This window comes from Papaver somniferum, chromosome 8 (genome assembly GCF_003573695.1).
Source record: "Papaver somniferum cultivar HN1 chromosome 8, ASM357369v1, whole genome shotgun sequence".
Lineage (NCBI taxonomy): Eukaryota > Viridiplantae > Streptophyta > Magnoliopsida > Ranunculales > Papaveraceae > Papaver > Papaver somniferum.
In genome coordinates, this window is record NC_039365.1 from 140,370,073 (window position 1) to 140,398,019 (window position 27,947).

Consider the following 27,947-nt stretch of genomic DNA (forward strand, 5'->3'; position numbering starts at 1 on the left):
ATGTTTATACTATGAAAATTGTGTCTATGATTTTATGAAAAATCAGTTTCAAAAATTAATAAAGCTTCACTCGTTATTGTAGGTTTCAAAGAACGAACTAATTTTGGAGTGTTAACTCTTGCGGAACAATCACTATTGTTAGTGGAATTGTAAAGAGGTAAGAGTTAATAATTACCATTTTGTAGATGGATTTACTAGCATGTCGATAATTTTATGCTCCTGGTTCCAGAAAATGTCAACTTCCAGCAGCAGCAATTATTCCTCCAGCTCTTCTGACGAGGATTCCAAAGCTTCTGCCGCCAAATCGAAAGATAAGATAACTCATGACAAGGGAGCAAAGTCTAGCGTACCCTTTAATGATCGGAGGGTCATCAGCGTAGAAAGGATCGAATCCGACGCAAAATACTAGCGGCTGAGGAGATACGTAGACTCGTCAATGGAGTACCTTCTGACTCTGATGCTGACGCTTCTGAAGAGGAAACTACGTGGGTGTTACCAGAGCACAAGATCAAGCCTGACCGGCATACCAGAGATTTCCAAAAGACTATGAAACAAATTGAAGCTGAAGCAGAAGAAGACTCGGACTCGGACGATCCTTATACCCATCCAGACTTCATCAATGGTCCTGATGGTGATTCCGACGAAGAGGAGGATTCCGAGAAGGACAGTGATGAAGAATCTGATAACTCGGATGAATCTGACGAGTAGCTTTACTCCTGATCCCTTTTTTTTAGCCTTCGTAGTAGACATCTTATTTGAACAACTTCACTTAAGTATTAAGATTTTTCCTTTTGGACGAGAGATCCTTTTATTAATGTTGGTTCTTCTTGATTGAATCAAATAAAATGAGCCAATCTTCATACGCCGAACCCATTGCGATCTTCCTTTGCTTTCTTTACGGTTTCCATCTGTGAAAATATCCAGACACGTCGCAGAAGATATATAACACACAGGGCCGTGTGACTTTCTGACCATGCCTAACTTTGGTCAGTCCCCAATATTATTTTACTCCGCATCTCCAGTATTGACCATGTTCAAGACTTAGGGTTTCAGTAAAGCTCGAAACTAAATTGACTATTTGCAGAAGATAAGTGTCTGACGTATCTTGTATGTATTTCCAAGATTTAGGGTTTAACAATTGCGCAAAAATTTCTTCCGTTCCTGAGTTAGTTTCATCGCAGAAGAAATTTCGATTGTCATACCTTTCATCGACATGTCTAGTGATATTACTTCTTCTCGAAACGAACTTCAGTCGAAGCATGAAATAGAAGCGTCTATCTCGGTAAGTTGTATACCTTCTTCGTCTCTGTTTTGATCAAAGTTATTGATCGTAGGAAAATGATTTGTCGCAGGATAATCAGAAAAATCTTTTTTCTCACACTTCGAGGCCCAAACAGACTGTTAGAGCCCCTGCCCGGTATAGGTCAGATCATGTCGAGGCTGTATCATCTGTAAGCAACCTTGTAACTCTTGAATCTTTACAATGCTCAATTTTGATAAAATTAAACACTCCTTCATTTCGTCGCAGGCGGATGTTTGTGTCGTTGTTGATGCTAGAAAGAGAAGGAATGGAAAGTTTGTGACTGTGGTTGAGGTTGAAGATAGCAGCCACCGAGTCTGTGAAGATTCTGCAGAATCCGTGGAGGCTGGAGACAGGGCTCATGCTCGTGAATATCCAACAGCTGGACTTTTATTTGAAGCTCCTCTGATCAATACTTTCCCATACAATGAGGTGGTCGGTGGATTCGTCATTCCCAAGTGTCACACGCCCCTGTACACCAAAATCTGGAAAAGATATGGACATATTGCTACAACTGAAGTGTGGAAAAGTTTTCTACCCACCCTCCTGACCACAGTGACATGGCTGTTACCGATCATTGAGGAGATGGACCAGATGCGTCTGTGAGATGTCAAGAATCAGGAACTGCACAGGTGGGATGAGATGATTTCGAATTGTGACACATTGCGGTTCAATGTAGGCTGGCTTCGTCATCGGCTCGAGATAATCAAGATTCATAAGGCGGCGGAGGCTGCTGATGCAATTTCTGTGACCACTGCTTACTGGAGGAGGAGAAGATGCTTTCTTTGGAGTCGGCAAGGGTCGAGAAGGCGGTTCAGGAATTGAAGAAGAAAACCAAAAATTTCCAGAAGAAACTTGACAGGGTTTCTTATAGAGATTATCCATTGCTGGACGGTTTTCTCTGAGTGAACATTCGAGAGAGTTAAAGTGTGGTTTTTTTTTGATAAGGTAGGATAATATGACAGAGGAATTTTGTTCAATTGATGGATGTTTGATGAAGAAATGAGCATCTTGCATGCTTCTTGAAGGAAATAAATTACATTTGAGATGTGTTTGAATAATAGTACAAGATTAATTATTTGTTGTTGATCAAGCATAATAGGCCTTGAGTCATTTGCCGTTGACAATATTTCCTTATTTTCCTCCATTGACCGCTAAGATTTTATAGTATCCGCTAGACACTGCCTTGGTGATAACATACGTCCCTTCCCATTTCGGAGAGAACTTAGGAGCAGACATGTCTTGTTGGATGTATTTTGCCGCCTTTAATACCAAATCTCCTACTTGTAAAGTTCGAGGCCTTACCATTTTGTTGTAAGCTCTAGATATTCTTTATTTGTAAGCCTCCACATATTTTTCTACTTTAGCTCTCCTTGATTCGAGCATGTCCAGTTCAGCAACTCTTGACTTGGACACCTCAACTTCATCTCATCGTATTCCACTGGCTGCTGCAATCGTTGCTGAAGGAATTTTTATCTCAGCTGGGAGTATAGCATCAACCCCATAGACGAGCGAGTATGGTGATGTTCCAATCGAGCTCCTTGGTGCAGTCCTGTAAGCCCATAAAGCCATGGGTAATTGCTCATGCCACGGTCGTGGATTATCATGAATCGTTCAACTGATAATCTGGATCAAAGTCTTGTTGGTACTCTCTGCTTGACCATTTCCTTGGGGATAGTATGGTGTAGAGAAAATATGTTTGATCCCGTACTCCTTGAGAAATTTCTCAACATCCTTGTTGGCGAAAGGAGTCCCATTCTCCGTGATGATATGTTTAGGGACGCCGAATCTACATATAATGTATTTGATGAAGGCTGCAATAGTTACCCCCGTAGTACCTCTGAGAGGGATTTCTTCGACCCACTTAGTGAAATACTCAGTAGATGTGATGATGTATTCATGCTTCTTTGAAGATGCTGGATTGATCTTTCCAATGATATCAAGTCCCCAACTATAGAAAGGCCATGGACTATTCATAGAGTGTAATGGAAGACAAGGAGTATGAATAAGATTACCGTGGAACTGACATTGATGACACCTCTGAACGTATGCAGCTGCATCATCTTCCATAGTCGGCCAGTAATACTTCTCGTGAATTTGGAGAAACAATTTCTTTTCCCCCTGGTGTTCTCCTTCATGGGTTTCTTTCAGGACCATCAAAATTTCATCTCCGGCCAGGCACATCAACACTCCTCCAAAGCTTTTGTGGTACAGGATCCCGTCAAGAAAGATAAATCTTCTAGCTTTCTGAGTGAGTTTGATAGCATCTTTCTTTTCTGGTGGCTATTTGTTGTGTCGAAGGTATTAAACGTAAGGCTGCCCCCAGTCCCCGGTGTGATGAAGTGTTAAGGCATCTAAATGATGAGGAGACGTCTGACAATTAGGACAAGATCCCTGCAAAGTTCTTGACTGTGCTTCCATGGAGGGCCAGTAATACCCGAGTCTTTGAAGTCTTCTATAAAGTGTTATCACCAGCGTCTGTCCACATACTTCTTGATGCACAGTTTCGAGCTTTTCCTTCGCTTCTTCATCGCCAAGGCACCTTGATAGAGAGGCATCAAGGTTGTGATGGTACAAGGCCCCGTGGAGCAGAAAGAAATTATTTAGCTCCTTAAGGCTGACTGCTCCTTCTGTAATGGAACTTCTCAGTTCATGAATAATAAGTGTTCTCCAGTCATTTGCTTGAGCATCTTCGGTTTGACTAAGCATGTGGATGATACAAATCGTCTTTGTACTATGATATCTTTCTCTGACCCTTCGAATTGCAACTTGGAGGCGAGGGTTTCTAAGCAATCAGCATGTCTATTGTTGGTCCATCCAGTATGGGTGATAGTTGCATCAGTGAAATGAGTTAGGAGTCACTGCGCCTCAACCCTGAATGGAGCAAGCGGTATCTCCTTGAAAGAGTATATCCCATTCATTTGATTGACCAGCAATTTTGAATCTCCTCTTATCTCCAGATGCATCGCTCCTGCCTGTTTAGCTAAGGATAATCCTAGCAAGAAGGCTTCATATTCTGCTGAATTATTTGTACAGTGGAAGTCCATCTTAAATAAATGTGAGAACACTTCACCAGATGGATAGACTAAGACTATGCCCGCTCTTCCAGTATCGTTGCTAGGAGTAACAGATCCATCAAAGTACAACAACCACGTTTCTTCCTTGACGACTGAAATTTCTGGAAATTTACCTGGTACATCGTCCTGTAATGTCGTGGAATCTTCTCCTGTAAAGGTAGCCAGTAAATATGCTACCGTTTGACCTTTGATTTCTTTGGGAGAAACGCATACTATGTCGAACTCTGACATCTGAAGCATCCATTTTGCAGGTCTTCCTATCAGAGCGGGTTTTGAGAGTAAAAAATTTATGGGATCATATTTGGAGACGATCACGACTCTGTTGGACAAAAAATAATGTATGAACCTCTGCATTGCATGAGCTAATACCAGGCATGCTCTTTCAGCTTTCGGGTATCTGAGTTGAGCATCCTTAATGGTTCGACTGTAATAGTAAATTGGATGTTTGACACCTTCTTCATCTTCTTGAGCTAGTAGTGCCCCGATAGTAACATCACTGGAAGTCGTGTATAAGATCAGTGGTCTTCCTTGTACTAGATATCTCATGACTGCGGGTGATAAAAGTATCTGTTGTATTTTCTGGAACGCCTCTTGCTGAACAGCTGTCCAGGTGAAACTTGCTCCCTTCTTCAGCAGAGGAGTGAGCGAAGAAATAAGTTGAGCCAAGCCAGGTATGAAGCGTCTGGTGTAATTTACATTTCCCATGAAACTCTGTAGTTCCTTCACAGTGCGTGGAGGAGGCATGGTAGTAATGGATTTTGCTTTGTCTGTATGAACTTTGATCCCTTCGGCAGTGACCAGGAATCCTAGAAATTTCCCAGAAGAAACTCCAAAAGCGCATTTCAGAGGATTCATCTTCAACTTGTATTCTCTGTATCTTTCAAAAACTTGCCTCAGAACTTCTAGATACGATGCTCGAGCTTTCGATTTCACCACAACGTCGTCGACATAGTATTCTACTTGCTTATGCATCATATCATGAAATATTGCTGTCATGGCTCGTTGGTCGGTAGCACCTGCATTCTTCAATCCAAAGGGCATCACAATGTAGTGAAAATTCCCAATGGGAGTGCGAAACGCGGTCTTGGCAGCATCATGTTCTAACATTTTGATCTGGTTGTATCCACTGTAACCATCCATGAATGAGAACATACCATGGCCGCTGGTTGCATCGACAAGTATATCAATGTTGGGTAAAGGAAAATCATCCTTTGGACAACATTTATTCAGGTTCCTGAAATCTACACAACATCTGATTTGATCATTCTTCTTCTTAACTGGAACAACGTTAGCCAGCCATGTTGGACATTGAATACGCTTGATAAATTCTACTACTACCTTTTTATGAATTTCGACCTTGATTTGTTCCTCAACCTCATGCCTGAACTGTCTAGGTGGTTGTTTGACAGATTTGGAACCGGGAGTGATATGCAGATGATGAGTGACCAGTTTTTCGTCCAGACCAGGCATTTCTTCGTATGTCCAAGCAAAGATATACCGATACTCTTTCAGCAAATCTACCAGGCCTGTGCGTTCCTCCAATGATAGTTCAGAACTGATTAAGATTGGTCTCGGGTCTTCTTCTGTGCCGATGTTAACCGTTTCAAGATCATCAGTAGTAGAATTCGTGTCATCTTGCAACTGTTGCGGAGCATCTTGAACCTCATCATCAGGTGATTGCTCGATCTGACATGATTCATTTGTGCGGGGAGACTCTTGATCAATATCCCCTATTAATTGCTAATCTCTGCGCCGCCGATAAATTACCCTCCCTTCTGCATCATGAATGGTCATAAAATTGGATCCTGGGGTCGTGACCTGGTCCTTACGGCGTTTGATCGGTGTAGCAGGTGATTTGACTGGTTCTGCTTCAGAAAGTAGTGATAACATGTCAGCAAATGCTTCGATAGTCTTCCAACTTGGAAGTGGGGTGTTGTAGATCTTCTTAGGAGGTTCAGGAATGCTTCTCTGGAATTCAATGAATTCATCATCATAGGCCAGAGCGTAAGGAGATGATGAAGCGGCTATGCGAACGATCTTGTTGTTGAGCAAAGCTTCCATACATTGATGGTAAATTGAGGAAACCACCTTGTTATCATGGAGCCACGGTCGCCCGAGTATCATGAGATAGTCAGGTTCTTGCTCGATCACATGAAACTTCACTTTTGATTGAATAGACACTACCCTCAAATCTATATATGCATATCCATATGTATGGCTTTGGCTTCCTTCAAATCCTGTCATCAAAATGGGATGGCGAACAATTTTACCTTGTGGGTATCTGGACATCCTAAGGGTTTTCATAGTGACAATGTTTGTGGAAGCGCCTGTATCTACGAGAGCCCTCCTAAATTCAGAGCCCTTGATGAAACCAGTCACGCACAAAGCTCGATTATGTCCTTCATCTGCCATGCGATCTTCTTCTCCAAAAGTGATGTTGTCGATCGAATGTTCAGACACCACGGATGCTTCTTCAACTTCTGGGGTTGGTGAAGTTGTTTGCACGTCAAATGATATTTGGCTGAGTGCGGCAAACATGTCTGTACACTGCTCCCTGGAAAAGTATAAAATTTCACACAAATTTTCAATCATTTGTGCAACTTCCTGATCCACCGGATTCTCATAAGTAGTGAAACTATTGGTTTGAGGGTCGGTGACGAATCAGTCTCCAGTGTTGAGACTTCTGAAGTGGAGATTTCGCTTAAATCAGATGTAAGTTTGATGAGAAAATCGAGTATGTGGTTCATCGTATTCTTCATCAGATCCATGTTCCTGGTGTGAATCTTCAAGATTTGAGCCAACTCTTTCAGAGTCGGAGTTCTTCCGTTTTCTGTGCCGTCGGATGTAACATTGGAAGGAGGAACATTGCCATTTGAAAGGTTCTAGATCGGATTTGGATCAGTTGAATTAGTCCTAAGACCAACCATATTTTGGAATCGTTAGATTGCAAACGAGAGATTAATCTCCCACTGTGGTCGCCAATCTGTAGATGGGAAAACGATGTGCTGGTTTTTGCGGAATTGAGGAGACGTTCGTGTGGAGACTCCTTGAACCAGGCAAAATGTTGAACCTCACACGGATGCACTGCAAGAAGGGAGTTCTTTAAGTTCTAGAGATAAATCTGTAAGACCCCAGCCTAAACCAAGAACAATGGTCGTTCCAGAGTCAATTCGGTCACAAGAGAGGATAGGATGATCTGTAGGAGGGAAGCTGAGAAATATGTGGGATCAATGGTGATATGAGATTGTAGGTTTGTTGTGAATTCAGCGTAAGAACGCTCTAAATGATTGAATTTTACTCAATTGAGAGTGATTGCTCAGACGATGAGTTCGTGTAGACGAAAGATTGTCTGTATGAACTTGCCGAGAAATTCCTTGTTTTAGACGAATGTTCGAGTACTCGAATCTTGTCCTTTCAATCAGGATTCAGAGACATCTTATAATGACGGAGTTGAAAACACCATGATCCCATGAAGTGTGACAGTTGCTGGAATCAGAGAGTGGGGAAGTGGGAAATCATGTCAAAACCAGTTGCTCATCGTGCGGAGACTTGGTTAATTTTCCACCCACTACCTGGCTGACTCTTCCAACTGATTGCACGACTTGATCACACTCGTTGTGTGTATGAACACACGTGCCATAGATCGCCAGACCAAAACCGTATCTAATATCCCCCCATGTGACACAGTTGATGTCTCGTGATTGTGGAGTCAGTTGCTGACTTTATGGGACGATGAGTCCTTGTATTGCTGAGTTGAACATAATTTTCAAATGTTCTGAGACTCATGGATTGAACATGTCTGCTGAGACGAGGTATTATTATGTTGATAACCTAAGACGAGCAAACTGTGTTGCTGAATTGTTGAATATTGATAGTTGAACCAATATTCTCTAATCTGAGCAAATATTGCTAATTTGAGCAAATATTGCTAGTCTGAGCAAATGTTGCTATTCTGAACAAATATTGACGGTTTGAGCAAATATTGCTCGTTTGATGAATTGTTGGTAGCAGGACCAAATAAAATATTAATCTAAGATACTGACTGCTAGGTCGAGTATAATAAATAAAAGTGTTGATCATGGGATCAACATAAAATTATTAGTATTTAAATTTGCTCAGAATCACGTTTTTGCAGAGCTCTGGATTCAAAAACCTTAATTTTAATTATATTGATGATTTATTGAAAATCAACCGCACAGAGCGAAGGGACTGGCTACCTGGGATGATAAGTCCACCATGTAATGCCCAGATGCTCGAATGAGCAAAATACCAAAGTCTCTTGAGGACCAGTTGGTGAAAAAAATGATTAAATGTTGGTTTAATCATTTATTGAAGTAATGCTCGTGTGAGCATTAGATAATAAAACCTAGTCATAAAAAGATGAGGGACCGACCAAGAGGTCATGAGACCGGCTCTTGGTGGCCGCGGGACCAATTGATGGTCGTTTGAGAAAACCCCCAATTGTTTGAAAAGAGTTTGAACCTAATATGAGCAATTGAGCAAATTAGGTTTAAATCATTAAAACGTGTGGGACCAGATGTTTGCAAGCCTTATGGACTCCCTTGGTAGGTCAAAGGGATGTTTCTGTGTCAACATAGTGTCAGCGTCTCAGTCCTAAGAGTTTCAATATTTTTCGATACGCGTTTGAGCAACATTTTGGGTTTTGCTGAAACTAGGAAAAATACATGAGCTGATGAAAAATAATAAATAAAACAGGGAATTGCAAGGTGTGGGACCGGCCACGACTAGGGAATGGCCTGCCGGCTGACAAGCACGGTCCCACATACTTTTCCTAGTTTTATGTATTTTCTCTGAATTGAGGGAAATTCCGTGAAATTGGAGAGTTTTATGAAATTTGGGAACTTCCATGAGATGAGAGAAATAAAATAATAATAAAATATGAAATGATGGAGTGTGGGACCGGAAATGTCCAAGGCATGGCCGGCCAACCAACGGGCACGGTCCCAGGGCACTCTTCCCAATTTTGTGTAATTTTCATGACTTTAGGGAATTTTCATAAGATCAAAGAGATTTGTTGAAACCAAGATATTTTGTTGAAATCAGGGAGTTTTCATGAAATGAGGAAAGCAAAACAAAGAATAATAATAAAATAAGGGGCGTGTGGGACCGGCTACCGGTTAGAGCCCAGCCCACATTTTCCCTAATTTTATAATAATTTTCATGGGTTTAGGGAAAATTCATGAAATCAGGGAATTTTCATGGGATGAGGGAAATAATAAAATAATAGGGAACCGTGAGGTATGAGACCGGCCACGGCCACGGACAGGGCACGGCTGGACGGCTAGTGGGCTTGGTCCCGCGACACCTTTCCTAATTTTATTATTTCTGTGACATAAGGAAATATCATGAGATTAGGAAATTTCCTTGAAACGAAGGAGATTTGCTCGAATGAAAGGATTTTCATTGGATCAGAGAAAAATAATAAAATATGATAAAATATAAAATTGGGCGTGGGACTGGTCATGGCATGACTGGCCGGCTGGTGAGCCCAATCCCCTGGCGCCTTTGCAAATATTTTATTTATTTATTTTCCTATTTTGCATAGGTTCATCGTTCCTTCGTGTTCTGAAATGCTCGTTCGCACATTCAGATGTTGGTATGTGCATTATTGCTAAACACACTTGCACCATTTTAGTCATGGATTATTCGATGCTCAGATGCCTGCATGTTGAATATTTATTACTAACCCATGGAATTCTGCTGGAAAAACCATGAAACATTCGAGTAAATGTAGAATATAGTTGAATATTCCGCTACGATTAGAGATAATTAATTGATGGCTCTATACTACAGGACCTCCTATCTAGGAGCATTAATTATCTGAGAGTTGAGCAATATGACCTTGCTGGAGTGTCATATTTCTCTTGTATAGTCAGGGAAAAACTGGTTGCATCCTGAAGATGTTGTTGATCTATACTAGCAGGCATGCTATCTAGGAGCCATCCAATATTTCGATTCTATGCAGAAATAATTACTGAAATTGCTCAGTATTCATGAGATGTGTCGTGGCCTCAGCTGGGAGACTACACATCTACATATACTCTGAGAGACAGCCTTCTCAGTCAGAGAGGTTTTATGGCATGAGCTTTCACGCTTTATTGAGATACATGAGTCTCAATACTCATACGATTGCCGGATACGGAGTATGTATAATTATGGTTTTACGATTTTGCCTTTGTCGAAAATACACCATCTACACATACCTAAAGCGATGTGCTACCATTTCCTCCAGCGTTCTCCATACCTAAAACGTTGTGCTGCCTTTTCCTCCAGCGTTCTCCGTAGTATTTCTTCCAACAATTTCCCCTTCATGCAATATTTGTAATTACTCCAAAATGATTGCACTGTTTGCATTCATAATTATTGGGTTTCCAATTTGTCAATTAATCGAAATATTATTTCCTCTTTTAGAAATCCATTTACCCCCTGATCATGACACAAAGTATTGAATGAGCTTAAACCTTTATCATTACTCATCAGTGCAAACCATAAAAACAAAACCCTAAAGAGGAACATCTTATATATTTTGAGAAACAGTGAAGGCCTACATGTAGGAAGAAAATGGCAAAGGGGATTCACATGGTTATTAAGGTAAGCATTTGGGAGAACGGTCTACTCCAACAATGTAACGACATCACCAGGATTGCGAAACGTTGTCAACTGGAAGACAGTTTCGTGGTTAATCTCTGGTTTCCATTATCGCATCCACCTTCATTTTTTGGGAATATGAGCAATCATCATGAAGACAATACACATAAAAATGCATCATTGATTATATGCATGAATTGATGAAATGGAGAGATTCTATTATGACCCTACTGGAGATCTTCACAGTTGGGGTCTCAAGATAACGTGAATAAAAGAACCATTGTTTAAATAAACCTAAACTCAGTCACCGCTGAGTATAAAAAGAAATGCCTACAAACTGTGAAGGAGTGTTTGTCTACAAAAAAAGAAAAGAGAGAGAGAGAGGATAACGAAAGGAAAGTCTAATCATCAGTGAGATCAGCAGTGTCTTCACCAGAGCCATCATTAGAAATTGCCTCAACACCTTCATCCCAAGCCACTGCATCCTCTATGGAGTCCTCCTTGACTTCCCTTCATGATGCCGTTTCAACGCCTAACTCAACAGCTGCTTCAATATTCCCTCCAGGAGATGCGCCGACATCATATTTGGAAGCCTTTTCAACATCTTCTCCAGATGCTGCTACCATGATCTCCCCAGCAGCCACTTCAATTTTCCCTCCGACGGTTGCTTCAATACCCTCCACGGAAACTACTTCAACCTCCTCCTCAAGAACTGCTCCAACATCTTTCTGAGGATGCTCCGGTTCGTCCGCATCAGAATCGAGAATTATTATTCCCTTGCAGATGGGGTAATCATGCTTGTTTTCAACGGATGGACGCTCATGCTCGATTCTTCGTCGCTTTAGCCGAGCTGTAAACCTTTCAGCTCTCGCACTCGGCGGTTGGTATGCTTCGTCGCTCCTCCATTCTTCCTCCATGCCGACTGAAGCCAAGAAGGCCTGAACACGCTCCCGAACAAGACGTAGATGCAGAAGAGATATAGCCTGTATGGCACGACCATCTTCACGAAACAGAGGATCTATTTTGGCCATCACCTCCTCGAACGCACTAGCCTTGAGTTTGTCGACTTCGAAACTCTTCTCTGGATAAGTAAAAGAGTAATCATCACCAGCAGTTCCCATCATACACTGCAAAAAGGGACGTTATGATCATACCAACAGCTGGTATATATATAAAAAAAAAATCGTCATCATTAATCAAAAATCGAATCGCATAATGAACATGGAGCAATACCTGGAACAAAGAAGGAAACAGTTCTGCGATGAGAGAAAGGCTCAGCGTCTTCTTTATATTCCACAAATCAGCAAGATCCCGAGAAGAAAAGGAGTCTCTACTTGCCGTGTATAAAGGCTCTAGGTACGGGATGGAAATAAAGTAGATACTTATCCATCCGAAGACAACAGACGTACGTTAAAAGGAAACGTGTCTTATTCAAAAGCCGAGTCAGCCTCTATCCGGTTAATGTACGTCGGACTCTTCTTGTGAATTTCTTTGTGTATCACCATCTAGTGCTTACCCCGCAATAGTGTCACCATTACGTGCTAAGCAGGGGACTTAATGTTAATGGTGGTTTTTAGTTCAGGGTAAAAGTCGTAAAACCCTATATTTAACGTTGTGATCTTGCAAAGGAATAAAGGACGTTTGAAAGTAACGAGTGCTCAAACCTCTTTACTTATACATGTATTGAACAACTCATTATATATATGAAATTCATTCAGAATGGTGCGTGTAGTAGCAACCCCAAATATTTTGTAGATTCTATTTTAGGCCAGCATTATTAACTAATGCATGACTCGCCTGGTATTTTTCCATGCTATATTCCCAGACGAACTCTCAATACTGACATGACATGACGATCAATGCTCACTCTCAGCAGAGTAGCATGAATCTCTCGAAGTGCTAGTATTGTTATATGCACAAAAATACTCATACAGGTACATCTCTCTGACAAAGAGATCAACGTGTTCACATAATTTTTAATTAAAGTTAGCGTGATCAAACACATATTTATTCCTTAAAGAAAATCTAGACTGTTGAGATCAGTCTCAGAAACGATCGCGGTCACACAACTTGGCCGCACGATTTAATAAGCATAGCTTACTCCTAACGGAACTAGGAAATCACCATAGTGAACACCGGCGGGTACACTAGTGCCCTAGTCGATCGAGTCCCATTCCCTCAGCCACAAGTGCTTCCAACACCGACCCCAAACATGGGTGATCGCGCTGTATAAAAATAGCTTGAACAAGCTAAGACCGTTAAAAGGGGTCTTAAACACATCATGACCGTCCAACTTTGCCAGCCTTGTTGGACGGCTGAGATCTTCCCTGGAACGATCATGAAAAAGAGGGGGTCTAACAACACCACCCAATATTTCGCTTAGCAATCTGTATGGACAAACTCCAAAACACTTTCTAGAGAATCAACTAGACAGTCAGACTCAATCTAGGTAAAAGTATCTCAAGGAGTTAATATCTCAATCTCTCGATTTAATCTTACTGAAGCAAACAGCGAGTCTCAATTAAAGAGAGATAACTGGGATGGTACCAAAGACCAATATCCAAGGATCAATCAATATCAATCAACAACCGTTAGGTCAGACTCCCCAATTGATATATCTAACGCACAACCTGTATTATTTCAATTATAAAGATAAAAAAATATAATGCGGAAATTGAAATAACACAGACACCAGAAATTTTGTTAACGAGGAAACCGCAAATGCAGAAAAATCCCGGGACCTAGTCCAGATTGAACACACACTGTATTAAGCCGTTACATACACTAGCCTACGACAAGCTCACTTCGGACTGGACTGTAATTGAACCCCAATCAATCTCCCACTGATCCAAGGTACAGTTATGCTCCTACGCCTCTGATCCCAACAGGATATTGCTCACTTGATTCCCTTAGCTGATCTCACCCTCAACTAAGAGTTTCTATGATACAAAATCGCAGGCTTTAATAATAAAAAAATCTGTCTCCCACAGACAAGTCTATCAAAGGATCAATCTGTCTCCCACAGATAAACCCTAAAGGTTTTGTTCCGTCTTTTGATAATAATCAAGGTGAACAAGAACCAATTGATAATCCGGTCTTATATTCCCTAAGAACATCCTAGATTGATCAATCACCACACAACAATCTTAATCGTATGGTAGGGAAAAAAATGTTGTGGAATCACAAACGATGAGACGAAGGTGTTTGTGATTACTTTTTATATCTTGCCTATCGGAGATATCAAATCTCAAGCCAATAAATATGATTGTACTCGGACGATAAAAGATGCAAGATCATATCACACAACTACGATAAAAGTAGTATCGGTCTGGCTTCACAATCCCAATGAAGTCTTTAAGTCGTTTAACCCTGTTTGAGAAAATAAAACCAGAGGGTTAAAGGAGAATCGACTCTAGTATGCAAACTAGTATCACATGAAAGGTGTGGGGATTAGTTTTGCACAATACTAGATGTCTCCTATATATAGTCTTTCAAATCAGGGTTTTTCCTTGGTTACGAAGCAAACAATATCCACTGTTAGATGAAAACACGATTTTAGATTCAAGCTAATATTTCTCAACTGTTAGATCAAAAAAATAGCTTGTTATACACACTTGAACTACACGCCTCTGAGTACCCAAACGTGTGTATTGTTGGTTCAATAATAGTCAACCAAAAGGTTATCCATATGTGCATTTCATATCAACCATGTTCTTCTTCACCATAACTAGTTCAAATGACTCATATGAACTAGTTAAGAGATTTGTTCAATTGCAAGGAAATATCATGTACTACACAAGACACAATTGAAGCAAAGATGATTTGATTCACTCGAATCGTTTCATGAAATTTTATAGCCACGGTTTGCAAACTGCATTCTTTAGTCTTTATAAGTTTAAGTTCAGAAATCATCTTCAGATATATAACCTTTCTCAAGTTCACGGACTTAAGTAACCGGTAGAGTTTACAAACTCCAGCAGAAAATCTCGTCAAAGACTTTCCGCCGGTTCGCGGACTAGGTTTGCGGACGCAGCTAGTTCGTCAACTCTAGTAGAATTTCTCGGGATGAGAAGTTCGGCAGTTCGCGGACTTGGCTCACGCCATTCTCCAGTTTCTCTTGATCAACAAAGTTCGCAAACTTTGGTTCAAGGACTAGGACTTATACATAAATGTGTTTCCACAACAATGTTTATTTCCACCATTGGTTATGTAATCTAAACTCTCATTCCAATTATTGAAACATTCTTAGAGGACGTTATACAGTTGTTACACCATTTCTCATCAAAGCAATTTCAAAGTGATTGAAACATATCATGACTTTCGTCACTAGGTAAAGATAAACTTGATCGAAGCAAAAAGCTTACCAACACATATTTCCAGATATATATAGGCGAGGTATACTCGAAATACCAAATGTGTATAATCCAATTCTATATATATAGCATACGACTTCTTATCTCAAAGAGTAGGAGATAGAGTAGATAGACTTTTGAGTGACAGATAAGTTCAAGTCTTCACATACCTTTTTTTCGAGAAGTTCCACCGGTTCCTTGAGTAGTTCTTCTTCTTATATGATGAATCGCCATGAAGTCCTTGAGCTCAACTACACTTTTCTATCCTAGTCCGAGATGTAGCTATAATAGACTAGAAATCAATACTTATAGTTTTGATCACTAACATTGACAAACATGCTTGAGATAGTAACGCATGCGAGGTCGACCGAGCAATGCTCTAACAATCTCCCCCTTTGTCAATTTTAGTGACAAAATTATCAATACATATGGAATACAAAAAAGATAAAGAAACTTTAGTGGCTCCTATTCCATAGTCTAATCTTCAACATTCCTCGAAATCTTCGTCACTTCCAAGTACTCCAATGATCCCAAAGGTTGTAAGTTTAGTATCACCGTTGTTGAAGATCCGTAGCTATAACAATGAGAAAGCATCAGTCTCTATCATTTTTATACAGTGTCATAGTATTATTACACAGTGTCAAAGTCCAATTGTATCACAACTTCAACAATAATACTATGGTGATATGTATCACTCCCCCTTAGTAAATACTCCATCTCACATGGAAACCACTCCCCCTTACACAAATAATCCGAAAACCATATGTATTTGTAGTATGAACTATATATTATTTCTCCCCCTTTTTGTCAATAAAATTGGCAAAGGTACAAGAACGGGATCATAATGAAATTTCCGTAAGAGACATTTCATGACCAAAAGAAGAAAACATACCAACTTAATTAAGATGCAATCATATAGCCGAAGCTAATAGCATTCATCAAGGAGTTTAAAGATACAAGATAACCCCTCTAATATTCCATAGCCTCACTCCCCACAAAGATATGCCAATTAAGCACAAGTTCAAAAGAACTCTCCCCCATTTGATGTCATTCCCGAAAGAACAACAAGAGCGACCTAAATTTCAAAAGAAAAGAACGATTTTGAAACAAAAAGACACTGACAAGACAAAAAAACTATACAGAAACTGAACTGGAGGAAACCTACTCGAGTTTCAAACTCAATTGCCCAAAACATAAAGATAAGCATAGGGGAAAGAGTTATAGAAACATTTTAATGAACCAAAACAACACCAATAGACTGCCGCAAGTGTTGAAACGTAGCAGTGTCTAATGGTTTGGTAAGAATATCGTCCAATTGTTGTTCGTAAGGCACAAATTCCATACTTATGACACCATTTCATAGAGATCACGAATAAAATGGTACCTTATGTCAATGTGCTTTGTTCTTGAGTACTCAACAGGATTCTCAGTGATTCGAATCGCACTAGAGTTATCACAAAAGATATTCATTATTCCAGTATCAACTCCATAATCAGCTAATATTTGTTTCATCCATATGAGTTGTGTACAGCATGATCCAGCAGCAATATACTCTACCTCACATGTAGACAGGGATTGAGAATTTTGTTTCTTGCTATGCCAAGCTACAAGATTCAGTCCTACATAGTAGAAACCCCCTGATGTACTATTTCTGTCTTCTACACATCCTGCCCAATCAGCATCTGAATAAGCAGATAGATCAGTGTTAGTATCAAAAGTGTAAGATAAACCATACCCGGCAGTGTGATTAATATATCGAATGATCCTTTTTGCAGCTACAAGATGAGATTCCTTTGGATTCGCCTGAAACCTAGCAAAACAACCAGCACTAAAAGAAATATCAGGTCTAGTGGTTGTAAGATACAAAAGGCTACCAATAATAGATCGATACATATTTTGATCCACTTTTGCTCCTTTCTCATCTCTATGAAGTTTACCAGTAGTGGGCATAGGTGTCAATTTTGAAGAAGACTTATCCAGGCCGAACCTTATCACAAGATCTCGAGCATACTTCTCTTGGGATATGTAAATTCCATCCTTATGTTGTTGAATTTGTAATCCTAAGAAGATTTTTAATTCACCAACATTGCTCATTTCAAATTCTTTAGCAAGAGAGACTTGGAAGTCCTTTGCAAATTTTTCAGAAGTTGATCCATAGATAATATCATCTACATAGACTTAAGCAATGCCAACATTTTTCCCACTCCATTTGATAAACAAGGTTTTATCAGCTCCGCCTCTTGAAAAACCTTTTCTAGTGAGAGAAGTGGTAAGTTTTTCAAACCAGGCTCTAGGTGCTTGTTTCAACCCATACAATGCCTTTTTGAGTTTAGCACATGATCTGAGAAATCAGGGTTTTGAAACCCCTTAGGTTGAGTGAAATAGACTTCCTCATTTAAAATTCCGTCGAGACATCAAACATGTCACAAACTGGGGGATACTTACCGGGGTATTGGTCTGGCGGTTTACAGCGTGCGGCGTGCTACGCGTCCATTATGAGAACGAGTCAGGAAAAGATGGACGGTTAACGACGATGAGATTAGTGGACAAAAATGTGACCACATGATGATCACCACTTCTTACACGGACCCACTACTCCACCACTTAACTTCCTCCCCTTACTACGGGATCAGGGTTGCGCTCAAATGACTTGTATAAATAGGTTTTTCAACCTATTTCGAAAAAGAAGGAACACAGGTGTTATCAACACAAGTAGCCAGAAAATATTTTTCTGATACAAGTCATAAACAACCACACCTTCATAATTCAACATTCTGATCTCAAACACCTTCGCCGCTTCCCTCCCAAAGATCAACCCTTCTCCTTCACTTTGTGACTGAAGCAAGTCTGGAACAACCATTTCTTGGTTTAGGCCAGAATTATACATATTGATATCTCGAATCTAAAGTACTCCCGTGCAGTGCATTTGTTTAGGGTTTATATTTATTTCTCATCAACACACCCAAATTTACCAAAAATAGCAGAATCAGTTTTTACCGCTCAAACAGTTTGGTTAAGTCCGAACCTTTTTATCAAGTAAACATAATTCGTTGTTGCATTGTCTCGATCTCGTATCCATAGACGATCACACGAAGTGTGAACCGATTAGTTGTATTGTCTTAACTCAATCCATAGACAATCACTTTCGGAGAAAGGACTTATAGGTTGGAAAAGTTTTAGATTGAGGCATATTTGGGTACCCTCGTCTTTTCAGTATGCATACCAGTTTGCAAACTGCTGGACAAGAATTAAGTTTGGAACTATAGTTCGCATACCCGTTCGCAAACTTAGTTGATTAAGTTATGAAATCGGTTAAGTATGTTTTCATACTCTTGAAAAAATACATTAGTAAATTAAAGAATGCAATCTTTCCAAACCGTGGCTTACTGTTCATGAATTGATTCTCATGAATCAATCCGATTTTGCTTCAATTGTTTGTTGTATACTTCTATGAGATATATACAATTGAACAACTATATGAGTAACACAATAAGATTCATTTGATTATCTTCATAATTGATTGATCACCATATTTGATCTAGAAGTGTTAGATGAATGTGGTTAATACAAAAGTGTTCATATTTCTAACTTCGGTTAACTATTATTGAGCCAACTCAATATATACATTTAGGTACGGTTACACATATCTAAATGAAGGTATATTCCATTTGTGTTTAACAAGCTAAGGCCATCTACGGTGGAGAGATATTTCTTTGGTTTTAAGGAAACTTAGCTTGAATCTTAAATTAGGTTTTCATCTAGCGGTGGATATTGAATGCGTTCTTACTAATCTATATTAGCTTTGATTGTAAGCAAACCCCGATTTGAAACACTATATAAGGTAGATCTCTAGAAACTGGAAAACCCAATCCCAACACTTTCCTGTGTCCTAGTTGCGACTAGAGTCAATTCTCCTTTAACCTAGGTTTTTCCAAAACCATTACAGGTTAACAACTTGAAGACTTCATTTGAGATTCGTGAATCCAGACCCAACTATTTTCTCTGTAGTTGTATGTTCTGATCTTACTTGTTCTATCGTATTGAGTACTATCTTCTCTAAAATTTGCTCGAGATTTATCTCCGATAGGTAAGATATAAAAAGTAATTACAAAGCTCTTCCCCTCATTCTTTGTGATTCCATAATAACTTCTTCTAACATATAGTTAAATTATTGTGAGGTGATTGATATTTCTAGTCTGTTCTTCAGGACTATAAGACCAGATTATCAATTGGTTCCTGTTCACCTTGATTTATCAAAAGACGGAACAAAAACTTCATAGGTACTTCTGTGGGAGAGAGATTTATCTATCAGAATAGACTTTTCTGCGGGAGACAAATTTGTTTATAAGTCTTCGACTTTGGGTCGTAACAACTCTTAGTTGTGGGTGAGATCAGCCAAGGGAATCAAGTGTGTAGAGTCCTGCTGGGATTCAGAGGCGTAGGAAATGCGAATGTACCTTAATTGGTGTGAAACTTGGTTAGGGCTCAATTACATTCCAGTCCGAAGTGAACTTGTAGTAGGATAGTGTCTGTAGCGGCTTAATACAGTGTGGTGTTCAAATCTGGACTAGGTCCCTGGGTTTTTCTGCATTTGCGGTTTCGTCGTTAACAAAACTTCTGGTGTTGTGTTATTTCTTATCTGTATTATATTTTTTTATATAATTGAAATATCACAGGTTGTGTGTAGTTCAATCAATTGGTTAATCCGACCTTTGGTAGTTGAGTGTAAATTGATTGACACTTGGATATTGGTCTTTGGTACCGTCCAAGTTATTTCTCATATCAACCGGGCTCACAGATTTCTATCTGTTTGATTGCGGATTTTATTGAGATATTGAAATATAACTCTTTGATATATTTCTTGGTTGAGGTCTCTTTATTAGTTGGTGCTCTCAGAATTATATTGGAGTTAATCCATACAGATTGCCGAACTAAATATTGGGTATGGTTGTTCTACCCCCGCTTTTTCAATTGGTATCAGAGTAGGCAAACACGCTAAGACCTCATAAGTTTGTGTTTGTAGCAATCTGACTCTATGGAAAGAAGTGCTATCTCTATAAACGTACCGCCAGTCTTCGATGGCTCGAATTACTTATGGTGGAAAATTGTTATACGTGCCTTTATCCAAGCGCGTGATTTTCAATCATGGGTTCATGTTGTTAATGGTTATAATCCTCTAATGGTTACAGCAAACGGTGTAACTGCTCCAAAGGATATTGGTGCATAAGAACCTGACGAGATTATCGCGGCAAAGCAAAATTCTGATGGTTTAAATGCGATCATCCATGCCATTACCCCAGATCTTCATCGCCATGTGACCACATGCAATAAGTCTAAAGATGCTTGGGATATCTTAGGAACCGTATTTGAAGGGAATACCTCTGAAAGGAAGCTAGGCTTCATAACCTAAATTCTGATTGGGAAAACCTTTGTATGGCTGATGAAGATTCTTTTGATGAGTTTAATCACAAAGTGTCTAAAATTTTAATGCTTCTTTTGGATTAGGTAAGACTATTCTTTAAAAGGAAATTGTGATGAAAATTATCAGATTGTTTCCAGCTAGATACGATTCTAAGAAACATGCCATCGTGGAGGGAAATAACCTTGAAACTCTTTCCAGAAATACTCTTGTTGGGAAGTTAAAGATCTTTGATCATGAGCATGCATCCAACTCTGGAAAGGATGTTACTTTCAAAGCACAAAAGAACACTAAATTACTTGATAAAAGTAAAAGTGGGGGCAACTCTGTGGTTGATCCTATTGAAACTGATTCATCAGATGAAGATCTTTGATAACTCAGTCTCATTGATCACAAGACAGTTTAGAGATCTTCTTTTCAAGAGAAGTAAACGGTTCATCAGAGATAAACCCAGATCATCAGTTAAGCACCATGATCGTGCCCCTCCTAAAAACAGGGACACTGTCGACACTGATGATGAGGACATGCCACAGTGCTTCAAATGTAAAGGTTTTAGTCATTTTTATAATGAGTGTCCAAATCGAAGAAAATATATTGGTAACAAAGATCTTCCTGCAACTCTTGATGAAATGTCTGATCATTATGATTCAAATGAAGATGAAAAATCAAGTGTAGCACTCCTTGGAGAAAATATTAATTTTGATAATTGTAGCAATACATACATCAATCTTGATATACTTCCTGGAGAAACTTTTTCGACCACTTTGGAGGATAAAATGGATTTCACCCTGTCTACTGAAAATTCTATCTCACATGTTTCAGGTACCTCAATTTCTTTAGCATCATGCTCGGCTATGGTGCCAGAACCTTCCTCCACATTGACATGTTTTTATTGTACTTTTAAGGGTTATGAACTCTCTAATTGTTTCAAATACAAACATAAAATAACATATGTCAACAAACTTCAACAGGGAGCAAATCGATTAGCAAAAAAGCTCAAACTTGTTCAGAAGTCGAGTTCATCTAAGCTATGTAAATTTAACACATCTTCGAAGAAGTTAATTTCTATAAAAAAGACCCCTACAGAAAAAAACCAGGTCTAAACGATCTATGAAAAAGGGTACTAAGAATTCTGTACAACGATTGTATGGTGGACAGATTATTGTTTACCCCAACACAACTTAATTGTGTTGAAGGTGCATCTCGTCTCATGTGCCCGAATTCAAAGAGACAAGAGTTATGCACAATCGGGTTTTAGGAAAACAAATTTTTTGGTTTATTTTTCTTTTTGTTTTTTGTATTTATGTTGATCTTTTCATATCCTCATTGATATTGAAAAGGTTTACCATGTTTTGATTATTAAAAGAGGGTTAAAATTGGCAATTCTACCCTTTTTAGGGTTGTGAGTTGCGTGTACGTGAATTCTATTTACTTTGTGTATAGGTTTCCTAACCCTGCATTCCTTTTTCCTTTCCTGAAAAACTCTTTTTATCAAAAGATTGCTTGTGGAGCTAGTTTTGTGTATTTCTTTCACAATTCCATATTTAAATGGAGACTCCAAGCATAATATTTTCTAATGGAAAAGATGTTAATATGATTGTTAATCCATCAATCATGAAGGAAAAAGATAAATCTCATTCCTCTACAACATTGAAGAGAAAAATGAAGAATATGAAGAAACTAGGGCTAACCCCTCAAATCCTCAGAAGTTTTCTGGTGTTCTTGAAGTATTAAAAGAGACAAGGATGAAGATGCAGCCAATAAAGGCTATTGTTCTATGATCTCTTGAAATTCAGAAGGCCCTGGTTCGACATTAGTCAAGAAGGTTAGTTGTAATTGACTTCTTTCTTCACGAACCTTATGTTCCAGTGTCTGTTGACGACAAGGAGTTCGAGGACGATAAAGAATTTTTCAAGAATATTAATGTCTAGGAAACTTCTTATGAGAATTTATTCTTGTGTTTTAAGAAGGATAACTAGGGTTTGGAATAGCAAATATTGTGATTACACATAGCTATTGCCAACGATTTTCATCTTGCAATGTTTTTAGTTTTATTTATTTAAATTCTAAGTTTTGTGGAAGATGATTTTGCAGTATTTGATCTTTATTGGTTTTATATTGCAAAAATATGTTATGGGATATGTGTGTTTACGTCCGTGAAATATGATTATCTTACATATGTCAAAAGTTAAATATACCATGTCTTTATGCAAATATTGATTAAAGATAGAATGAACTTTTGAATATTCCGCAGTATTGATCTTTCTCTGATCTACTTCTATCTGATAGTACTGTATGGCTCCATAAGTTTTCTTATGTTGAGCATCTCCGACTAAATTAATCTATAAGGTTGTCTTGTGATTACTTTATTTGAGTTTTCTGAATACAAATTCGTGTTTCATGTAATATGTTAATGTCCAAAGAAATCCTTCTTTTCTCATAAATTTAAGGTCGCTCTTGTTGTTCTTTCGGGAATGACATTTCATGGGGGAGAGTTCTTAATTGAACTTTTGCTTAATTGCCAAATCTTTGTGGGGAGTGCGGCTATGGAATATTGTAGGAGTTATCTTGTATCTTTATAAACTCCTTGATGAATACACTAAGTTTCGACTATGTAAAATCATCAAAACCAAGTTGATATGTTCCTTTTTGGTCATGAATTATCTCTTTGAGAATTTCATTATGATCGCATTAGTTTTCGTATCTTTGCCAATTTATATTGATAAAAAGGGGGAGAATTATTTTTTTGTTCACACTACATACATATGGTTTACAGATCATTATGTAAGGGGGAGTGGTTTTCATTGTGAGATGAAGTATTGACTAAGGGGGAGTGATACATATCACCGTATTATTATTGTAAAAGTTGTGATACAATTGAACTTTGATGTTGTGTAATAATACCATGAAATTGTATAAGAATAATTGAGAACAACTGTTTTCTTATTGTTATGGCTACGGATCTTCAACAATTATGATGCTAAGTTGAACACGTTCAGAATCACTGAAGTACTTGGAGTGATGAAGAATTCAAGGAATGTTGAAGAACCAAGGAAATCAATCATGTTGGGTGAGAATCTATAAAGTTTATTTATTTTGTAATCCATATGTATTGATAGTTTTGTCACTAAAATTGACAAAGGGGGAGATTTTTATAGCACTGCTCGGTCGAACTCGCAACCATTGTTATATCAAGCTTGTTTGTCAATTTTAGGTGATCAAAACTATAAGTCTTGATTTCTAGTCTACTTGTAGTTATGTCTCGGATCAGGATAGAATGTGTAGTTGAGCTTTAGACTTCAAAGCGGTTCATCCATTAAAGACGAAGATCTACTGATGGGAGCTTGGAGGAAATTCATCAACAAAAGGTATATGGAGACTAAAACTTATCTATCACTCAGAAGTCTATTCTACTATATCCTAATGAGACTAAGTCATATAACTATATAGATTTGTATATTATACACATTTGATATTTTGAGCCGAGTTTATCTCGCGTATCTATTTCTCGAAATATGTGTTGGAAGCTTTTTTCTTTAGCTACGTTCATCATTATTCTTGACGAGTTTAGTTGGAAACAATTTATTTGTTGGAAACTAAATAATGAGTCAAAATATAATAATGTGAAAATTGCCTTGAAACATCTTACATGGTTTTTGTGAGACAATCGTTTGATGTCGAATCAGAAAGTTTCATATTGATCATTCAATCACTTGAAAATTACTTATAAGCTAATAGTTTGTGTGAGACAGATACTGTTGTCTTCTAAGGATGTTTCAATGATTGAAATGGGAGTTTAGAACAATGAACCATTGTCTGGATACAACAAAGTATGCATACCAGTATGCAAACTGTTGTGGTATGATTCAAGTCCGGAAACCTTGTTTGCATACCAGTATGCGAGCGGTTTTAACTGTTAAAGTACGGTTCTACCTGAGTTAAGGTCCTGGACAGTAGTATGCATACCGGATTGCTAACTCTTAGATAAGACTAAAGTCCGGAATTATAGTTTGTGTACCCGTTTGCAAACTTAGTTGGTTAAGTTCTAAAATTGGTTAAATGTTTTCATACTCCTGAAAAAATACATTAATAAATTAAGGAATGCAATCTTTGCAAACCGTGGCTTAATGTTCATGAATTGATTCTAATGAATCAATCCGATTTTTCTTCAATTGTTTCTTGTATACTTCTAGGAGATATATACAATTGAACAACTCTGAAAAGATGAGGGTACCCAAATATACCTCAATCTAAAACTTTTCCTACCTATAAGTCCTTTCTCCGAAAGTGATTTCCTATGGACTGAGTCGAAACAATGCAATTAATCGGTTCACGCTTCGTGTGATCATATATGGATACGAGATCGAGACAATACAACAGCGAAATATGTTTACTTGATAAAAAGGTTCGAACTTAACCAAACACAATAGGATTTACTTATCAAGTAAATAGGAATTAACGTTTGTGTGATTTATTTTAATTATAGTAAAACAATTATAATGCGGAAAATAAAAGTAAATTACACAACAAGATTTTGTTAACGAGGAAACCGCAAATGCAGAAAAACCCCGGGACCTTGTCCAGAATTGAATACTCTCAGGATTAATCAGCTACACAAAATTACACCTAACTTCGTATAGTTGAGACCAAGCAACTAAACCATAGTTCACCTAGTTTCGTCTGTATTCCCACGCCTCCAACTTATAAATAAGTCACGTACTTGGAACAATTCCTTTGGTTCATATTCCAAACAGTAAAGGAACAAAAAATCTGTCTGGTATCAACTCTCTTCAACCAAGTGATATGAGTCGGACAAAGGCTCTTTTGTTTATCTTAACATAAACTCCTTCGTCAGGTCCTTAGATCTATCTTATGTTCAATTACCAAAGTAATCATTAAGATTTTGCAATCAACACTCGTAATCCAAAGAATTGTGTTTATGTCGATCTACTCAATTAATTAATCCAATTCTATCACAAGGATAAAACCGATTATTAATTGGATCCTCTTTTTACCGAAACAAGTATCGTGCAACCAAAGATTATGAACAAACAAATCAGAAATCTTCAATATCTTCTTCGTCTTCACATATTCTTAGGTCTTCAATAAACACCTGCACACAATCACTTGAATCTCTTGTGATCAATAACGCACAGAACGGAGTCTGTTAACTATGCATTATCACAAGATCTTCTTTAGAACTAACGACAGTCTAAAGATCTCTGTCGAAACCCTGAACTAGTTTGAGTGAATCTTATATCAGAAGAGAAGATCCTCAAGCATAAAAAAACTAGGTGCAATCAAAGTTCAACCACCGTTAGTCAATCAAATCAATGAAAACAAATGATAAACCGCAATTATCTAGTTTCCCACCAATGGTATTAATAGAGCTTCTCAATCCCAAAGAAGACTTTAAAACGAGCGGTCGTAAGAGATTTCGCCTAATTAGGTAACTCTCCTCTCCGAATAGGCGGATTCACCAGTAGCAGCACAATAAGAGGTAGTTTGCTGTTACGAATGATTAGTTTGCTAGAAATGCAAACTTCAGTATTTATAGACTAGGAAGTTTGGAAACCAAGGAATTTCCAAAACCAAAAAATATTCTCAAGATATTCATTAAAGCACAAATTAGGTTTCCATAATTCTTGGAAATGCTCTGTCCAAAAATAACAATCGAAATCTCTCATACCGCAATGAAAGGAATGTTGAATCAACAAAAGATACTTAGGGCCGAGACGATCAAACCTAAGATATTCGATGCTTAAGGAATATATGCTTCAACGCTCAAGCATCTAAGAAGCCTTCAAATTGTACTACCAATCAAAGAGTACACCTTCGATAATGGCGCATCTGGCTTCAGCATAAATATCTCGAAAATGACACACTGATTCAACAACAGCACGATCAAAGTGTAACTGAACTACAATCAATAAGTCTTCATTATCCCATGATAAGACTTCTGAAGCAGATGCAACATCATTCATCCATGGATGGCACAAAATCCTTCAACATACAATGGGGACTTGATCTTATTGGAAAGATCTATCCAAATCTATTTATTGCAACCTGATGTGATTCCATGAAAATTCATCAACGTGACCTCTCTACATTACAAACCCCTTCACGACTGAAGAACTTCCTCTCTTCACCGATCACATTCAGAATGAAGACTGCTGCTGCTATCTGCCGCAACAACATCAATTCCCTGACAAAACCACTTCAAGGTAAAGTCATAATGTTCGGGAGAATTTGGGTTGAACCCCCAGTACACCTTCATCTTAATAGTTCTCAAACCATCAACTAGTTCGTGAATGTAAAGGCTCACTGGATGGGGGAGCACAGACTATATCGATAATCATGGTTCTAGCCTTTTTTGGTCTCTAGAGCAACTCCAACCATAGTATCGGCATCAATAAGGATATGTGGAGGAGCTTCATTCATGGTCTCAGCATCAACAAGAATTTCTAGAAAGAATTCAATTGTGATCTCAGTATCAACAACAGTGTCAGGCGCAACATCCAGCTTCATCAACTGTTTATTCTCTGAAGGGTTGCTCGATGGATCGTATGTCTTCAAGCCCTAATGATTCATTTAAAGATATGTAGACATGAAAACATGTTAACATGAACGTATTACCAAAGCTTGCGCGACAGACGGGCACGAGTCAAAGTCTTCTATAAGATGTTATCATCGCCTCTACAAAGGAGATACAACACATTTCATACCATGGGTTTACAAAAACGTACCAATGAATGAGGAATGGGACAATTCTTCCTAAAAAAAAGATGTTCGTCTGCGTCTCTTCTACAACATACTGAAAAGGCGCGTCAATCGGACATACGAGCTGAAATATATGGCCTTTACCGTCAGGTCTACGAAATCTGAAAATTTTGTACGGGATTACAAATTACAAATGTGCACGCTTTTTTGGTTGACCTCTACAACTCCAAATTGAGTGATTCTTTTCTCATGTGATAACTCAGTCTCTTAGCTTCAAAAATTGGGGTCAAACATCGAATTCCGACGTCGTATTAGGTTCCTGCAGCTTCCAGAGCATACAACATGCAAGCAGCAATTCATAGACGGGATTCATAACTTCCACAATCGATAGGTGTCCACCAGGTATTTCCACTAAGTCCTTCATCAAGGTACCTCAAACTTCGACCACCTAGGTCTTGACATCAATTTTT